The sequence below is a fragment of the Dioscorea cayenensis genome, chromosome 16 (genome assembly GCF_009730915.1).
Source record: "Dioscorea cayenensis subsp. rotundata cultivar TDr96_F1 chromosome 16, TDr96_F1_v2_PseudoChromosome.rev07_lg8_w22 25.fasta, whole genome shotgun sequence".
Lineage (NCBI taxonomy): Eukaryota > Viridiplantae > Streptophyta > Magnoliopsida > Dioscoreales > Dioscoreaceae > Dioscorea > Dioscorea cayenensis.
This window is the reverse complement of record NC_052486.1, coordinates 14,314,545-14,327,672: the sequence shown is the minus strand read 5'-3', so window position 1 is coordinate 14,327,672 and position 13,128 is coordinate 14,314,545. Positions and strand designations below refer to the sequence as shown.

Below are 13,128 nucleotides of genomic sequence, written 5' to 3'. Positions count from 1 at the left end.
CCCACGCCCGTGTGCCCAACCCACAGGGGCACCAACACGCCCCTTGCGGCTTCTCTATCCATACAATAAATTTCTATAAGTGTTTCACAAGCCCGTGTGGAAATTCCACACGGCCGTGTATCTTCACAAGGGCCACTCACAGCAGCACTCACACGACCCTGTGTCTTCTAGGGATGGAGGAGAACTTATTTGCAGAATTTCACAGATGCATGTGGAAATTACCCATACCCGTGTGTATTTCACATGGTCATCCACAAGGACAGGCACACGCCCATGTGTCTTCTTAGTATGGATCTCTTAACTCTACAGAGAAACACATGCCCGTGTAGAAATTACCATGGCGTGTGACCATCACAAGGTCATTCACAGGTGCTGACGGACATCCTTTTGTCCACTGAGGATGAGATCTAAATGAAAACACACGCCTGTGTGGAAATTCCACAAGGCTGTGTGTCTTCTCAGGATGACTTAGTAAAAATAACAAACTTTGCAAAAAATTTCTGCATACTTATAGACATACAAAGCCTGCATTTGCTATAAAAAACTGACCAGAAATCAATGAAAAAAACATGCTCAAACAACCAAGAAACTTCGGCAAACACAATTAAGCACATGAAAACACCAACGATCTACGAGAGAAGCACAAGGATAACATATAGAAATCAAGACACCAACACTCAAATCCTTATTCATGCAAATACTAAACAACAACCTAGAAAAACAGTAAAGACTTGGGTTACCTCCCAAGAAGCACTTGTTTAACATCACTAAGCTCGACGTACCTCTTCTTACCTCACAGGGGCTCATAGATTAAGGTTTTCCCTCTTACCCATAACTTGAAACCATGATGAACATAATCTTTTCAAGGTAGAGGGGGAGTCGTCGAGCATGTTACCAAATAAGGATACATCACTCTTACTTCATTCTTACACATCCCTATTAGCCTTGGGCGTTTCTTGTGACGTCTCCTTGCTTGCTTCATCTTCTGGATCATCTTCTTCATGATCCCAGTAGCAGGTTGCACCTTATCCTCTATACCAAGCATCAAAACTTCTTCATTCTCTATTTTTGGGTCTAACAATCCCTCATGCTGGTCTGGACACATCATTTCCTACACATATTCATCTATTAGTTCATTAGTAGTGTCAACAAAGTAAAGAGTATCATCAAAGTCTAGAGAATCTCTCATGGCTTCGGTGAAGTGATATGTAAGATTGTCATCCCCAACTTGTAAAGTTAACTCCCTACCATCCATGTCCATAAGAGCCTTGGAAGTGCGCAAGAATGGCATCCCAAGTATCCACACGGCCTAGGATATACCTCGCCGGATCGGAGCCGACGAAAGCTCTCCCACTAACCTTCTTTCAAACAGAGCACGATGTCAGAGCTATAGAACCTCTCCAAATCCCTAGCCAATAACTCTCTAAACCCTAGCCGCCGTCCTCTCTCAAGTTAGGGAAAGGATGGGGAAAAAGAATTCTGAAATCGGGGCTCAAATCGGCCTTAAATAGGGTGAATGCCTCCTCGTACAAGCCAAGCCGAACTGAAAACTGAGTGATGCTCATGCTATAGTAATGTCCAAATGCTCTAAACTGAATGGTGTCAAGGCTGTAGAATCTCGCATAAGATCTATCGAACTCAAAGGATGCTAAGACCTCAAGTGTGAGCTCTTGAATGGCTGGCTCCTGACAAGTTCCCCTTGCGTATATCCCGCAACTGCACGGGTTTATAGAAGTAGTAATCCCGGGTGAGCGGGGTCGAATCCATAGGGAGTAGGGAGTAAAGACACTTAATTAAATTTTTAGCTACGTAGAGTAGCAACGACTGGGTCAATCATCATTTAAAATCCTTGCAAGAAAAAATAAGAGATGACAAAAGAAAAAACAAATGAGAATGATGGAAGAATAAGAAAGTGTGAAATAATTTTATTTTTTTTTAAATAAATCAGAACGGTGATAGAGAAGAGATGTGAAATAGAATGAAGGGTAAATAGCTAAGAAAACAAAGTGCAAAGTATCTCTAAACGCCTACTCCCCGGCAACGGCGCCAAAAACTTGACAAGTTCCCCTAGTGTATATCCCGCAAGTGCACGGGTTTGTCGACGAAATAATCCCGGGTGAGCGGGGTCGAATCCACAGGGAGTAGGGAGTAAAGACACTTAATTCGATTCTTAGCTATGTGGAGTATCAACAATGATAAGTGTGATAATGATTCAATTCTCAACAATTAAAAGCAACAAGTAAGAGAGGAAAAGTAAGGAGGAGGTAAGGCAATCGATAAAGATGGGGTACTAGGATGATGCTTCACCTAGGATAATCGCTTCAAGTGTGAGAATTCTATATTATGCTTCCTAATCAATGCAATGGTGAGTCGTGGAAATCTTTACATACATAGTCCCAAATCTAAGGTCAACTATGCCTAACTCTATTCATGTCCCGGAGGAGAGATTAAATAACCTCTCAACCTCGCACTCGAATAAAGTTGCAATGAGCTCTAGGGATTCCAAGTGATAAATCGCTTCCTAATTATAGACCTAACCCTTTGGTCCAGGCGGAAGGTCCCTAGCCACAATTAAGCCCTAGATACTAAGATCCCCTCAACGCTTCACTCCATTGCACACGCAACTAGGCCCCAGTGGAGGTTCATCCCTTAGACCATTCACTCTATTATGGCCGCAAAGAACTCAAGGAACGGAGGTAGAATCTATCACGTCGGAGGGGAAAGGGGATGCTCTTGTACCTCTCGACTCACCCTCTCAACCCTCTCCAACCTAGCTATATCTAACGCTCGTGGTGTGTCACTCACTCACAAGTTACCAACAAGAACTCTCAACCCTAGTGTCACTCTAGGGAAAATGTTCATACAATCAAGCATTCAAGGTTGGAACTCACAATAAACATAAATTTATTGAAAGCATAATAAAGAAGTTCAATGAAACAAATACATCCTAGGGTTCACAATCACCCAAGTACCCACTAGGGGTTTAGCTCTCCATGGAGCTAAGTACAATCAAAGAAATCAAATGTAAAAGCAATGAATCCATAAAGAAACCCCCTCGATGGTCGTGTCGATGGTCTTGTGTAGAGTCCTCGACTCGTCGCAAGGGATCCTTTGTCCGGCCTAAGATACCCCCTCGGAATGCTTGAGTGTGACTGCCCCTGTACCCCTCCAAATGCTTGTGCAAACTCAAATACGGGGAGGTTGGCACACACTCTAGCATCTCGCACCCGACTTATATCTTCACGTTTGAACCTTAGCAAGATTTCCTCCAAAATCGGTGCATTGTGATCCACATTGGTTTCTTTCCTTCATAATTGGTTTCACAACCCTACCTGCATAAAAGTAACATAAAAACACACATATTAATGTAAAAATCTGAGAAAAGTAATGCTCAACATAAGGAAAGAATGCTTCGCATTCATATCACACAAGCACTTATCAAACTCCCACACACTTAAGCTTTTGCTTGTCCTCAAGCAAAAATTAAACATTCTGTGCATCAATGAAGAAAATATTGAAAGTGCTTGGCCTTAGGTTCACCAAAGTATACAAAGAGAGCATTCTACAAGTAAGGGAAATTCCAACACTAAATACGAAAAATCAATGCTCTAGCTAAAAACTTGAATCAAAAAGGAAACAAAACCCGAAATCGTGTACGTGTGTGAACTCACTCAAAAACCACCCAAGGTATACTCCTCAAAGTTCTAAGTACAAGGGACTTATTTATCTACAAAAGTGACAATAATTTCAAAGATGGTAGTAGCTTCACACATCCTCTAAGGTAGCCATTTCCAAAGCGGCCGCTAAGGTGGCTTTCACACTTTCGAGGTGGTAGGTCTTTATACCGGAGTGGTAGCTTTCACTCATCCTATGAGATAGCTCTTTCTCTCATTAGTGCATAGCTAGTATCCGACTTATAAGAGTAGCTTCATACTTCATAGGTGGTAGCTCTTTCCACCCAACAAGCACAATAAAAACTATTTTTGTTTCTTTTTCTTTTGCATTTTTCCAATTTTTAAGAATTTGCACAAGAAACAACTATAACTAGTCCTTTTAACATCAAACTTGAGTTTCCAATAGAGTTTAAAGAGTGAGTAGTGTAACAAGTACAAATTGGGTAAAAATTCCTAGAAATTCAAGCAAGAACTAGAGCATGAAAACATTCAATGTTAGAAATTCTCCTAAACTCAAGAATACAATGCTTGCAACTAAGGTGAACTACCATTGGCTATGTGAGCATATAACAATCAAGAACAATAGAAACGATGTGTGCACTATGAAACTCCCTCCCACACTTAAGTTGTACATTGTCCTCAATGTACACATGCAAGCTCACTCATAATGTATATCAATGAAGAATATATGTGGGAGAAGCAATCAAAACAATACTCCCCTGACTCCTAGTGTTGCTTTTGATGGAGCTAAGTCCTTGGGTGTAATGTTCCGACTGGGTTGTGAAGCTCACACGGGCAAGTGCCGATGCACCTTGGCCGTGCCCATGACAAACTCTCAATTCCCATGATAACAAGACCATCCGCACGGATACACGAGGGGGTTCAGTGAACCTCAATAAAACAAAAACAACTCGATAATACAAAAGATAGAGCAATGAATACAACTCGAGACAACAAAATGAAAATAAACTCAGAAGGAAAATCCTTTATGAGTATACAAATCCAAAATAAAATGCAGAAAATAAAATGCGAAAAATAAGAACAAAGAAGGTAAAGACACCTCAAGTGTCGGTGTCAATAGCTAGTACATATGTTTCCGTTGCTGGTGAAGATGACGCTGGTGCTGCAAAATAAATGAAGATTGGCAAAGAAAAGAGAAAGAGAAGCTTACCGACAAAATGAGAATGAAAGACTAGAAAACGGCCGGAAAACTCAATTAACAACCCTCTAAAACGACGGTGAGAGGTCAGGAGAGAGCAAGGATATGTTCTCAAAACATATGAGGGTGAAAAGATGAAGAAACCCGAAAAGATTTTAAAGAAAACCTGCGGTTCTAGCATATCTGTAAATCCACACGGGCGTGTGGATATTACCCACGCCCGTGTGCCCGACCCACAGGGGCAGACGCACACCACTGTGGACTCTCCATGCAACTGAGAAAATTCTCTAAGACCCACGCCCATGCAAAAATTTCACACGGGCGTGGATATTCACAAGCCCATCTCACAGGGTCAAACGCACACCCCTGTGTCTTCTCGGGATGGAGAGATCCTCTGCAGAGATTCGCACGGCCGTGCGAAAAATTATCCACGCCCATGTGTGGTTCACAAGGTCGCCCACAGGTGCGAGTCCACGCCCCTGTGTGCTCTCGGGATAAACCGCCCAACTCTACAGGAATTCACACGCCCGTGCGGAAATTACCCACGAGCATGTGACAGTCGCATGGTCATTCACAGGGGCAGCCGCACGCCCCTGTGCCTTCTCTGGATGAGCTCGCAGTGCAAATCCACGGGCGTGCGGAAATTCCACACGCCCGTGTGTTTTCTCTGGATGCCTTAGAAAATTCTGCAGGCTCTGCAGAAATTTTTTTAACATGTTTACACACTCAGAGCCTGCCCTAATATGTAAGTTTTAGCAGTGAAAAACATGTGAAATAGCTCAAACGACCAAAACTTCACCAAAACACATGAAAAGCACAAGATAACACCAACGGTCCAGAAGAAAAGCATAGCAATGGCATATAAGAATCAAAACACCAACACTCAAGCTCTTATTCATGCAAACACTAAACTAAAAACTAGGAAAACAGTAATTGCTTGGGTTGCCTCCCAAGAAGCGCTTGTTTTACGTCACTTAGCTTGACGTACCTCTTCCTTACCTTATGGAGGCTTGAAAAGAGTGTGTTCCTCCCGACTAGATATTTCATAGCTACTTCCTTTAAACTAAAAATCTACTTGCCGGGGTGGAATATTTGTTCGAGAGTCCAACCATCTTATATTTGGCCTCCACGGAAATAATTTGGGCTGGGAATTGTCCAAGCTTAGCACAGGTGGGGCATTGGATGGCTTCAATCTCCTACCCACGTCTTCTTCCAAACCCAAAATCTCTTTCTTGCAATTTATGAGTTGATTAATCCCAAAGAGATATGCTTGCTCCATTACCTTAGGATTTGCGTCTTCTTCCCTTTCAACTTGAAAGCAATATGTCTTCACCAACTCTCCTTGCACCATTTCTTGCTCACAAACATACTGTCCACTCAAACAATTATCACATTGAATGAACGGTTCTTCTTGTATCCTCTCAATCTCGACAACATCATACTCGTTCCGCCCCACTTCTTCATTGTCATTGACTACCACATCTTCTCTATAAGGAACTTGACTTGCTTGCTCAAATACTTGTTGTTCCCTGGAGAGTGTGTCAAGTATCCCTCCTAGTTGATGCTCAAGGTTTTTATAGGAGGCTTCATGACATCTTCGTGTGGTCTCCATATTTGGACGCAGACATCAGATGCGTCAATAAAGTTAGCTAATACTCTTTGTAACTGAAATGCATCCTCTCCGAGTATCTCACCCGTTTGACATTCCTCTTGAGGTGCCTCCCAGTGTTGTTCACCATTATCCCATAATACGTTTGGGTAGCCCACTTTAATTGGATGATATGCGTTGTAACATGGAATGTTTTGTTGTCGTGAAGTAACAATTCTATCAACTTTTTTACTGAGAGCTTCGACCTGCAAATATAGAGTAACAACTGGGTCAATCATCATTTAAAATCCTTGCAAGAAAAAATAAGAGATGACAAAAGAAAAAACAAATGAGAATGATGGAAGAATAAGAAAGTGTGAAATAATTTTATTTATTTATTTTTTTAAATAAATCAGAACGGTGATAGAGAAGAGATGTGAAATAGAATGAAGGGTAAATAGCTAAGAAAACAAAGTGCAAAGTATCTCTAAACGCCTACTCCCCGGCAACGGCGCCAAAAACTTGACAAGTTCCCCTAGCGTATATCCCGCAAGTGCACGGGTTTGTCGACTAAATAATCCCGGGTGAGCGGGGTCGAAATCCACGAGGGAGTAGGGGAGTAAAAGACACTTAATTTCGATTCTTAGCTATGTGGAGTATCAACAATGATAAGTGTGATAATGATTCAATTCTCAACAATTAATAGCAACAAGTAAGAGAGCAAAAGTAAGGAGGAGGTAAGGCAATCGATAAAGATGGGGTACTCGGATGATGCTTCACCTAGGATAATCGCTTCAAGTGCGAGAATTCTCTATTATGCTTCCTAATCAATGCAATGGTGAGTCATGGAAATCGTTACATACATAGTCCCAAATCTAAGGTCAACTATGCCTAACTCTATTCATGTCCCGGAGGAGAGATTAAATAACCTCTCAACCTCGCACTCGAATAAAGTTGCAATGAGCTCTAGGGATTCCAAGTGATAAATCGCTTCCTAATTATAGACCTAACCCTTTGGTCCAGGCGGAAGGTCCCTAGCCACAATTAATCCCTAGATACTAAGATCCCCTCAACGCTTCACTCCATTGAACGCGCAACTAGGCCCCAGCGGAGGTTCATCCCTTAGACCATTCACTCTATTATGGCCGCAAAGAACTCAAGGAACCGAGGTAGAATCTATCACGTCGGAGGGGAAAGGGGACGCTCCTGTACCTCTCGACTCACCCTCTCAACCCTCTCCAACCTAGCTTTGTCTAACGCTCGTGGTGTGTCACTCATTCACAAGGTTACGAATAAGAACTCTCAACCCTAGTGTCACTCTAGGGGAAATGTTCATACAATCAAGAATTCAAGTTTGGAACTCACAATAAACATCAATTTATTGAAAGCATAATAAAGAAGTTCAATGAAACGAATACATCCTAGGGTTCACAATCACCCAAGTACCCACTAGGGGTTTAGCTCTCCATGGAGCTAAGTACAATCAAAGAAATCGAATGTAAAAGCAATGAATCCATAAAGAAACCCCCTCGATGGTCGTGTCGATGGTCTTGTGGAGAGTCCTCTACTCGTCGCAAGGGATCCTTTGTCCGGCCTAGGATACACCTCGCCGGATCGATGCCGACGAAAGCTCTCCCAATAACCTTCTTCCAAACGACGCGCGATGTCGAAAGCCGTAGAACCTCCCCAAAACCCTAGCCAATACCCCTCAAAACCCTAGCCGAAGCCCTCTCTCAAGTTGGGGAAAATATGGAGAAAAAAATACCAAAATCGGGGCTGAATCGGCTTTAAATAGGGCTGGAATCGGGCGACTCCACAGGGCGTGGATGGTACACGCGCCCATGCGGAATTTCGACACGGGCATGGGTAATTTCCACACGCCCGTGTGGATTCTCTGAAACTGTCATTTTCGGCCGGCTGTGAACAGTAACTGCTACTGTGTTTGCTACAGTAGCCTGCTTCTTCAATGAGTGGGCACACGTTTATGCCGTGGATCGCTTTGCTTCTTCAATGATGGATATGTTAATGGAGATCTTGTTCTATGTGCATAAGTCGGAATGCTTGAGTGTGACTACCCTTGTGCCACTCCAAATGCTTGTGCAAACTCAAATACGGGGAGGTTGCCACACACTCTAGCATCTCGCACCCGACTTATATCTTCGAGTTTGAACCTTAGCAAGATTCCCTCCAAAATCAGTGCATTGTGATCCACATTGGCTTCTTTCCTTCATAATTGGTTTCACAACCCTTCCTGCATAAAAGTAACATAAAAACACACATATTAATGTAAAAACCTGAGAAAAGTAATGCTCAACATAAGGAAAGAATGCTTCTCATTCATATCACACAAGCACTTATCAGCTCCCTAGTCGACAATAACTGGCACCATCCACCCACCGAAATGAGATCCTCGACCTCATCTGTGAACTCATCTCCCTACTACAAATCTCTCAATATGCTTGTGTCCAGCAATCAAGTCTGTCCGAACCGAAGTCACGACAGACGCTCAAAATGAGCCTGATGCTCGGGGATAGTGAATCTTATACTCTCGGACTCGGGGGATGACTCACGCAGCCGTTTCTCAGCCTGCTTCTTTGATCGAGATGCTATAATTTGCAAAATTTGAAAGAAAATCGATCAAACCAGTTAATTAAGTAATGTTGCAGAAATCCACATGGTCATGTGGAATTTCCGCACGCCCGTGTTGATCCATGGGGCGTGAAAAAGACGCACGACCATGCCTCAAAAATCCAAAATTACACCATTAAATCACTTCTAACTTCGTTCTAAACATGTATAATCATTCTAATTGTATTGACAAAGCATTACTAACTAGTTTCATCGATTAAGATTAACAATTGGTAAAGAAAACAAAACAAAAGCTAGGGCTTACCGACGAGTTGAGATTGAAAACATTGAATCAGTAGGAAACCAAGTACAAATCATTTAAAATCGTCAATGCGGTCGGGAAACGATGTGACAGTGCTCTCAGACGAATGGAGAATGTTAGGATGAAGAGGAATGGTGATCCTTTAAAAGGAACTCGTGCCTCTTCGTGTTCTATACATCCGCACGGGTGTGCAGAAATTACCCACGCCCTTGCGCCTCCACAAAGCAGAGCCACAGGGCAGACGCACGCCCCTGTGCGCTCTCGGGATAACACTAGATCTCTCTGAACGTAATGACACGAGCATGGGGAAAATACCCGTGCCCGTGCACCCGACCCATAGGGGCAGCAGCACACCCCTGTGGCCTCTCTGTCTAAGAGAGAAAAAATCGCTAAGTATTTTACATGGGTGTGCAGAAATTTCGCACGGGCGTGGACATTCACAGGCCTAACTCACAAGGGCAAGCGCACCCCCCGGTGCCTTCTCGGAATGGAGAGATCTCTTCTGCAGTGTTTTGTACGGGCGTGCGGAACTACCCACACCCGTGTATTTTTCACAAGTTCACCTACAGGGGCGAGTCCACGCCCCTGTGCACTCTCGAGATAAGTGGCCAAGTCTCTGCAGGAAAACACACGCCCATGTGGAAATTACCCACGGGCATACAGAAATCGTAAGGTCGCTTGCAGGAGCGAGTCCAGACCCCTATGCCGTCTCTGGATGAGCTCTGAACGAAAATGCATGCCCGTGTGGAAATTCCACACGGGCGTGTGTTTTCTCTGGACACTTAGAAAACATCGCATGCTCTGTAGAAAATTCCTGAACACGGATATACACTCAGAGCCTGCCTAACAATGAAATCTTAACCTGAGAAAACACGAAAAACACGCTCAAATGACGAAGATTCTTTGCCACACACGATTAGGCACATGATAACACCATAATGTCTACAAGAAAATCACAGCAAAAGCATCTAAGAATCAAGACACCAACACTTAAAGCCTTATTCATGCAAATACTAACTAAAAACTAGAAAAAACATTAAAAACTTGGTTTGCCTCGCAAGAAGCGCTTGTTTTACATTACTAACCTTGGCTTACCTTGTCTTACCTCACCAGGGTTTCATAGATGAAGGTTACCTTTTTACCCATAGCTTGAAAGCATGATGAACAAAGTCTCCTGAAGGTAGAAGGGCAGTTATCGGGCTTAGGACCACCTAACAATGGTGCATCCAATTTGTTCAGTTCACGCGCATCTCCAACAACCTTGGAGCGTTTCCGGTGGTGTCTCCTTACCCTTTTCATCTTCCAGAACACCTTCTTCAGGTTCCCCAGAGTAGATGGTACTTCTTCAGTCGAACCAAGCATTATAACTTCTTCATTTTCCAACTCTTGGTCGAACAAACCCTCGTACAGGTCAGGATTGAACATCTCCTGCATGTATTCATCAACAATCTCATCAGTAGTGTCTAGAAAATAGAGAGTATCATCAAAATCAAGAGAATGCCGTATGGCTTCAACAATGCGGTATGTGAGCTTGTCATCTCTAACTCTCAATGTTAGCTCTGCGCCGTCCATGTCAATCAATGCCTTGGAAGTCTGTAAGAATGGTCTCCTAAGTATCAAAGGTACATCCGCATCCTCATCGACGTCTAGCACGACAAAATCTACAGGAAAAATGTACTTGTCCACCTTGACAAGCACATCTTTGATGATACCCCTCAGATGTCTTACCGTTCGATCTGCCAATTGTAAAGTCATCCGAGTGGATCTAGGCTCATCCAAGCCTAGCTTCTGAAAGAAGGCATATGGTATGACGTTGATACTAGCCCTTGAGTCCGCCAATGACATTTCTTCACCCAAATTGCCAATATTACACGGAATGATGAAGCTTTCACGGGTCTTTCTTCTAGTTCAGCATGTTCTTTTGCAACACCGCCGAGCAAGACGCATCTAAGATCACTGAAGCACTCTCCTCCAACTTTCTCTTATTAGTCAACAAGTCCTTCAAGAATTTTTCATACTTAGGCATTTGGGTCAATGCCTTATCAAAAGGAATATTGATGTGGAGTTGCTTGAACAAGCTCAGGAACTTCTTGTACTGTTCATCCCCTTGGTCATTCTTCAATCTAGAGGGATAAGAGATTCTTAGCTTGAAAGGTGGGGGTGCCACCTCCTTCTCTTTGCTTGCTCCCTCCTCAACCTCTATAAACTCGACTACATATTCATTGGGCCTCTCACATGGAAGCCCCCCTTCAACCTCACAACCACTTCTCAAAGTGATCACCTTTACATGCTCTCTAGGATTGGTCTCGGTATTACTTGGCAAGCTCCCTTGTGGCTTTTCAGATAGAGACTTCACAATCTGCCCCACTTGATTTTCAAGATTGTGCAAAGAGGCAGTGTGGTTGCGAAGTGTAGCCTCAACTGATTGAAACCTTATATCTGACGAATGCACAAAACTAGTCAAGGCCTTCTCCAGATCAGTCATTCGGGTCTCCAAACCTAAAACTTGGTTTTCTATGTTTGGGGCTTGTTGTTGTTGGAAACCCAGTGGCCCCATGGCCTTTTGTGGACCTTGGTTACTACACCAAAAATTGGGATAATTTTTCCAACGCAGATTGTAGGTATTAGTATATGGATTCCCTTGGTTCCTCATTGCATTATCGACAAAATCGACATACTCAAGCAAAGATGCATCAGTAATAGAGATCGGGCAATCGGAGGGAGCATGTCCTCTACAACACCTGGTTCTAGTAGCCACAGCCGCCACTCTATTCGAAGTTAGAAGATCTAACTTCTTTCTCAATAATTCCACTTGAGCCGTCAATGAAGTTACTGCATCTATCTCATAGAGCCCGACTACCTTTTTCTTCTCCCTAGCATTCCATTGGTAGATATTTAAACCCATTTCTTCAATTAGTTGAAAGGCCTCACTGAGGGTCTTGCTACCTAAGGTACCTCCTGCTGCCCGCATCCAAGAGTTGGCTTGTACTCTAATTCAACCCATTATAAAAGGTCTAAACAATCATTCACTCCGGGAATCCATGTTGTGGGCACTTTCTCAGGAGCTCCTTGAACCTTTCCCAAGTCTCAAATAGAGACTCCAATTCTGACTATACAAAAGGATGAGATCTCATTCCTAAGCTTTGCAGATTTTCCGGGATGGAAATAACAAGCCAGAAATCCTTCCACCATCTCCTCCCATGTGGTAATCGATGCTCTAGGTAATGAGTGTAGCCACTGCTTCGCTCTCCCCTTTAAGGAAAATGGGAAGGCTCTTAACTTGATGGCATCATCCGGCACCCCGTTTATCTTAAGCATATTACATACCTCGAGAAAGTTCTCTATATGACTGTTTCGATCCTCATCAGCTAAACCATTGAACTGTGCGGATTATTGCAATATGTGGATGAATGTCGGCTTTAGCTCGAAGTTCTGAGCTGTAATTGGGGGACGCACAATACTCGATTGGGTACCCAATACCAAAGGTTTGGCATAATTGGATAATGTCCGCTATTGCTCATTCTATTTTGCCATGTTTTCAGATTCTTCTACTTCCAAATCAGCTAGATTAGACGGTTCTTGCACAGGTTCCCTCGGGTCATAACCTGGAGCTACACCAAAAAGAAAGAAAAAGAAAATCAGAACGATGATAGAATAAGAAGAAATAAACTAGAATGAATGAATGAATAGATAAGAAAACAAAGTGCAAAGTATCTCTAAACGCCTACTCCCCGGCAACGGCACCAAAAACTAGACGACGCCCCTTGCGTATATCCCGCAAGTGCACATGTTTGACAAAGTAATAAAATCCCAGATG

General features: G+C 43.1%; 1 non-coding gene across 1 annotated transcript; it reads left to right on the top strand.

Moving 5' to 3' along the window:
- Nucleotides 1-12,347: 12,347 nt before the first annotated feature.
- LOC120279703 lies at nucleotides 12,348-12,455 on the top strand. Its single transcript, XR_005542009.1, has one exon. It is a non-coding gene; the product is annotated as a small nucleolar RNA R71 (small nucleolar RNA).
- Nucleotides 12,456-13,128: the final 673 nt, after the last annotated feature.